This window comes from Lactuca sativa, chromosome 2 (genome assembly GCF_002870075.4).
Source record: "Lactuca sativa cultivar Salinas chromosome 2, Lsat_Salinas_v11, whole genome shotgun sequence".
Taxonomy (NCBI): domain Eukaryota; kingdom Viridiplantae; phylum Streptophyta; class Magnoliopsida; order Asterales; family Asteraceae; genus Lactuca; species Lactuca sativa.
The window spans coordinates 91,292,747-91,300,081 of NC_056624.2; positions in this window are offsets into that span (position 1 = coordinate 91,292,747).

The window sequence follows — 7,335 nt, forward strand, 5'->3', positions numbered from 1 at the left end:
ACATGAGTAAACGTGTTTACAGTGTACAAACCTACTATACTTTGTAATCGTGAAACAACAAACAATTTTTAAGAGAATGTGGGATTTTCTTGGCGTATGTTACATTTTCAGAAACAGAAAGGAAACACGAACATTTTCACAAAAACAAAACTACTTATGAACTCACCAGCGTTATGCTGATTTTCAAAACCGCTTGTGTTCTTAGGTCAACGTTAGAACAGGTACTGAAGATCCTTTTTGCTCGAAGTCGGAATGCTCAGAAGACCCGTTTCATTTGTTCATATATATATATATATATATATATATATATATACTATGTAACACAACTGTATAACTTTACTTTTGAAAACAATTGTAAAACTTTTATATGTAATGTAATGGTTGTTCTACTTTACTTACTATGTACATTGAATTTGATACTCAACGTGGAGTCAACCCCGGAAATGTTTCCGCCTTCGGTTTTCGGGGTGTGACAGATTGGTATCAGAGCAACCGACACTTTAGAGAAATGAGCATGTCTTAGAGACTCAGGGAACTACTAGGTGTTCCAAAAATACTATCTCGCGCAGAGATAGTAGAACCACCTCCCGAGGTAGTCCAACACTTCAGAAAATCTTTGAGGATTGAGTTAGCCCTGAGCAGAGCTTGCTATTCATGAAACAACAAAGCAAGTAAGAGCATGATTCTTTCCCGTTAGGAATCATATTGTGAAAGCGTCAACTAGACGATGATGAAAAGTTTAAAAACTTTCTAAACAATCGTCTGGTAAAACCCTATTTCGCCAACTACGAGGGTTTTCGTTAGAAACATCTCAAGAACCAGAAGTGCAGGTTCATTTCACACTAGGTTGAGATAGACCCCTGCTGCAAACAGATACCTGTAGACATCCAATTCATCCGATCATCCAGAAAACCTCCGAAAGACAATCGACAGGAAACACGAATTCAAAGACAACCCGAGCTTTCTAAGAACCAACTTGAAGGACTACACTCCTAGTATGAGAGAACGTTTGGAACTTCAGAATGGCGATCACGCCAGTGATGATCTCGCCATAGGAGTACACTATGTTCTAAGTACTGAAAAACTCTACCCTTCCGAGAGCTTAGGACCATCCGAGATCCTTTACAAAATTGGTCCAACCCTCATCAGACCACGACTACCTTCGGAAATTCCATAAGTTTCACCCCCAAATCAATCCACTTTGTAGACCTGAAAAGTGTTTGCCAGACGTCAATCTTTGTATCCCACTCATCTTGATAGAAACCATTGGGAACCCTAACTTCGTAGACGAACCTGTAGGAATCACTAACTGAACGAAGCGAAATCCGCATCCCGTAAGTGAAGGTTTGTTTGCAAAGGCTAGAGTCCACTTGGGAGTGCGAGGACCAACCGAATAGGAAGTGCCCTTATACCTCTGCCCGATTTTTCATGCCTACTTCCTTACCTAAACCCTAATTTCGGGACGAAATTCCCTATAACGGGGGGATGATGTGACAACCCGAAATTTATCCCGTCATTTTTTACCACATCTTCCGTTAATAAGACCGCTTTATTAATTGTTCGTTAACCTTTTGGACTAGGTTAATAAAATTGGGACTTTTTATTATGACTGCATAAGGGTTGAAACAAGTTAGAAACATCCTCAATAATTCCTTGAAAAGTTTTAGTTACAACCAAGTCAAAATACGACCATTTAATTGGGTGCGACCAAAAGCCCCGTTTAACGTCCGTATCGGGTAGATTTCCACCGAGCCACAAACTCAAACCCCTATATAAGGGTGAGTGGAATCCATTTGAGACTTTCCACTCTCTCTCTACAACTTGCTTTCGATCTAAAAACGCCCATTTCGAGCCCCAAACTAGTAAGTAATCTACCCTAACTTGTTGTTTAGCTCATTTAACATGCAACTTCGTGTTTAATACATCAAATAGGGGCCAAGTCATTTGTTTACGGCCCAAGAACACTCTTGGACCGTAAACACCCATAAGTTGGGTTTTGAAGCCCCAAAACCCTTCCAAATCACTCCTAGGGCTTAGATATGACTTATAGACTTGCATGTATGAGCTTAGAGCATCAAAAACTTATTATATGGAGAGTACACTTGATTTTACGGCCCAAGAATACTCTTGAACCGTAAACCCCTCTTCAAGGGCCGTGAACACCTTTTAAGGTGTTAGAATTGCCCTCAAACACCTCCTATGACTTGGGAAAATCACTAGAAGCAACCACCATTGAAGTAAAGGCATTAAACATCAAAGAAACATTGGAAATAGGAGTTTATGGCCGTAAACCCCCTAGGATTGGTCCATGGGCCGTAAACTCCCAAAAGGAGGCCAAATGATGCCCTAACTTCCCTATATGACTTGGAAAAATGCATAGAACTTTACTCTCTATCATTTAAGACCTTAATACACAAAAGGAAAGGGCATGGAAGAGTTTACAGCCATAAAATCCTTGTTTATAGCCATAAACTCCTTAAACTTGTCCATTTGGTGATTAAACCACTCCCTATGCCCTAGAATTGAACCTAGCCTAATTCCCCTAGTGAGATAAGACCTTAAATCACCCAAGAGCACACCACCCATGAGTTTACGGTCGTAAACTCATGGGGATATGGTCTTAGGGCCGTAAACTCTATAAAGAGTTTACTCTTGAAGAGTAAACTCCCTAACTAAGCCATACACTCCCTTATTTGCAACCCAATAACCTCCTTGCACTTGACCAAAGTGTTTTCTGCACATTTAGATGTGTATACGTGTTTAATTAGTATTATAATTACTAATTCTATGTAAACATATGTCATCATATGTTAATAGGTCACTAAGTGTGTTCAACTCTCTAGTTGACACTGAGCACCCAACCGGCACCTCCGCCCGATCCACTTACAACATGTGAGTTCATACCCCTCAAACACCTCTTATGACTTGGGATTGTCTAGAGGCAACCACCATTGAAGTAAAGGCATTAAACATCAAAGAAATAATGGACATAGGACTTTACGGCCGTAAACCCCCCTAGGATTCGTCCATGGGCCGTAAACTCGCAAAAAGAGGCCAAATGATGCCCTAACTTCCCTATACGACTTAGAAAAATGCATAGAACTTTATTCTCTATCATTTAAGACCTTAATACACAAAAGGAAAGGGCATGGAAGAGTTTACGGCCGTAAACTCCTTGTTTATAGCCGTAAACTCCATAAACTTGTCCATTTGGTGATTAATCCACTCCCTATGCCCTAGAATTGAACCTAGCCTAATTCCCCTAGTGAGATAAGACCTTAAATCACCCAAGAGCACACCACCCACAAGTTTACGGCCGTAAACTCATGGGGATATGGTCTTAGGGCCGTAAACTCTATAAAGAGTTTACTCTTGAAGAGTAAACTCCCTAACTAGGCCATACACTCCCTTATTTGCAACCCAATAGCCTCCTAGCACTTGACCAAAGTGTTTTCCGCACATTAGGATGCGTATACGTGTTTAATTAGTATTATAATTACTAATTGTATGTAAACATATGTCATCATATGTTAATAGGTCACTAAGTCTGTTCAAGTCTCTAATTGACATCGAGCACCCAACCGGCACCTCCGCCCAATCCACTTACAACAGGTGAGTTCATACCCCTGAATTAAACTTTTAAAATTTTTTACATGCTTTTATGGGGGGGGGGGAATACAAGTTAAAACATGCTAGTTATCATATCAATCATATGTGATTAATAACCCGCATGGACAATGATTTATCACACTTTCAGCTGTTTCACCAAGTATAATACTATAGATGGTTTTCCAAAACGTCTTTACTTATTTAAAAATTTTCTCAAATTGTCTCTCGTGCTGTATATTTTACTTCTAAACCAGTTACAGCAGTGTTTTAAACAAAGGTTTTCTTTACTTATATTCTGTTATCAAATTATATTCAAAACGTGTTTTTGAATGGTTTTCAAAGCTTGTTTTACATAACGATATCAAGTCGTAAATTCTTATTTTTAAAGGTTTTCCAAAGGTTTTACCAAGGTTTTCTTATATAGTTCTATGCTTCTACTTCGTTAAATGCATGCCTGTACTTGTATAGTTATATAAATAATGTTTAAAAGACTTAAGAAGGCTAGTTCGCCCTATTTCCTTTTCCTCGTTGGGATGTGGTTTGGTGGGTACCGAATATCCATCCGAAGGTCGTTTAAACATTAGTTATATATCATGTATACACGTATAGACATAAAGGTTTACATCGACCAGTTCATTTCCCTTGGGTAGCAAGGGCATCCTTCCATTCACCATTCATATTTCAGAGACACTAGTAACTATTATAGGAATAGTTAGGAGGTTCTATTTACTCTTTCTAGTACGAGAATTCCAAAGGAGTCAGTTCATTCGTGAGTCTATATCATTACTCCAGCGCCTCTAATAGAATTCAGAATACGAGATGCATCTTCAGGACACAGATTTCCCCGTTGTCAAGATGGTAACCAGAGTCTCCTGACTGCTAGCTACAGTCCACGGCCTACCAAACCAAGGGGTATCAAATGTCACATTTATTCCAACGCTTGCAGGGTGTCAAGTACTCTAGTGTCAATCAGTATGGTTATGAGTATCTCCATGTTTACCTTATAATTCATGGCCTTAAGGTAATGAGAATCAACACTGTACTTCGAAACATTCCACTTAGGGTTACCGAACGTTTTAGACTTTATTAGCTGTTTAGTTCCTTCAATACTGTTTGAAGTCTGTATTTCTTTGTTTTAGACCTTGCTAGCTGTATCGTTCGTTTGATACTGTCTGGGGTCTATGTTTCTTTGTTTTAGACCTTGCTAGTTGTATTGTTCATTTGATACTGTCTGGGGTCTGTGTTTCTTTGTTGTAGACCTTGCTAGCCGTATTGTTCATTTGATACTGTATGGGGTCTGTGTTTCTTTGTTTTAGACCTTGCTAGCCGTATCGTATCGTACATTTGATACTGTCTGGGGTCTGTAGTTCCTTTTGTTAGACTGAGCCAGGCGTATCATTCATTCGATACTCTCCTGGGGTCTATGATTTCTTTTGCCTTAGTCATCAGTACTTTCTACTGAGACATATGTTATTTTCCCTAGGATTTTACTAGTGATATTCTCCTACTTTCTTTAAAGTCAAATACCTTATTTTGGTTGTGATAGTATTTCAGGGAAAATTTCTCTTAAAAAAACATAACATTGTTGAGTCTTGGTAGAAGACTACTTTTAATTAGAAATTAAAGGATTTTCTGGAAAGGACGCTAATACACCGTAGATTCTAAACTACTACTTTGTATAAAGTTATTTTGAATAAAATGCTTACTTACATAAATGACACTAAATACTTATGACCTCGCCAGCATTTATAAAAATGCTGATACTCACTTTCAAAATAACTTGTATTCTCAGGTCAGCAATAGACAGGTACACCCGGGAGCTTTTGTGAAGCCAGCCTAAAACCGAGCTGCGTCTATACTAGTTTCTGTATTACTTTGATGTCTCTATAAAATGTAACTTATGTAAAACTATCACTATTAATGCAATGATTTTGTACTTTGATTACTATACTGCATATGTTGTGATACTTGACATGACGTCATCCAGCCCAAAACGTTTCCGCCGTTCTGGTTTTGGGGTGTGACATATTTTGAAAGCGAGTATCAACTTTAAAGCTGGTGAATTCATAAGTATTTAATGTCGTTATCTATATAAGTATTAATGAAAAGTCTTATAAGTAAAAGTGTAAACGTTTGAATTCCCTAGAAAATCTCATATTTCCTATTAGTATAAAAAGGTAGTCTTCTACCAAAACTAGATTGTTTTAAAAGTAGTCTTCTACCAAGACCTAAGTGAAAGAAAGTAAGCAAGGGATATATGAGCGTATAGCTTTGCTACCAAAAGGTATTGAACTGTATGATCAGAACTATTATGTCCGTATATGTACACATGATATATAACTAAATATTTAAACGACCTTCGGACGGATACCCGATACCCACCAGACCACTTCCCAACGAGGAAAAGGAAATAAAGCGGGTTAGCCTTCCTAAGTCCTTTAAACATTACTTATATAACTATACATATACAGGCAAGCTTTTAGCAAGGTATCTATGTAAAATTATCCATGTAAGTGTATCCATGTAAGTGTATCTCTTCATATAGCATTTAGTATAGACTCATGTATGAACTGACTCTGGTGTAATTCCTTGTAATAGGAATAGCAAGTAGTATCTCCTAACTATACCTATAATAGTTACTAGTAATGTACAAGTATCAACGAAGGTATACCTTTGCTAGCCAAAGGTACTGAACTGACTGAGGGTACTTTTATGTCTATATATGTATACATGATATATAACTAATAGTTAAACGACCTTCGGACGGATAACCGATACCCTAAAGCCACATCCCAACGAGGAAAAGGAAATAAGGCGAGCTAGCCTTCCTAAGTCCTTCAAACATTACTTATATAACTATACATATATAGGCATGATTTTAACAATTTAAAAGTATAAAAGAAGCTTTGTAAAACATTTAAGGGTTTTGAACAATAAATAAATAATAATGACTTGATGTCATTTTATAAAGCATTTCAAAAGTAATTCCTTTGATAACAAAGTATAACAGAGTTTGGAAGAAAATATACAGAACGTAGTACAATTTAATAAAAAGTTGTTAAACAAGTAAAACGTTTTGGAAAGCCATTTGAAGTAATCAGTTTCATAAAACAGCTAAAAGTGTAGTAAATCCATTTGTATGCTGGTTATTAATCACATGCAATTGATATAATAACTAGCATGATTTAACTTGTCTTCCCCCCCCCCCCCCCCGCCATAAAAGCATTTAAAAACATTTAGAACGTTGATTAAGGGGTATGAACTCACCTGATGGGGGTGATTCAAACGAGTATGCGTGTAAGGATGAGAAGTTCCACAAATGATGTCCTGAGACACAATAAATCCTAAATGACATATAAGGACACATATTGACATGAATATAGTGTTTATAAACAACTATATGAAAGGAAACGCCTTCTGGGACTAGGAAACACCTTGATCAAGTGTTGGAATCACATGTGATTCATCAAAGGGAAGTGAAATGGCATCTAAAGGTGTTTATGGTCATGAGACCAACTCCATTAGAGTTTACGGTCGTAAACTGTGACAACTCGAAATTTATCCCGTCATTTTTAACCACATCTTTCGTTAATAAAACCACTTTATTAATTGTCCGTTACCCTTTTGGACTAGTTTAATTGAATTGGGACTTATTATGACTTCGTAAGGGTTGAAAAAAGTTAGAAACACCCTCAATAATTTCTTGAAAAATTTTAGTTACAACCA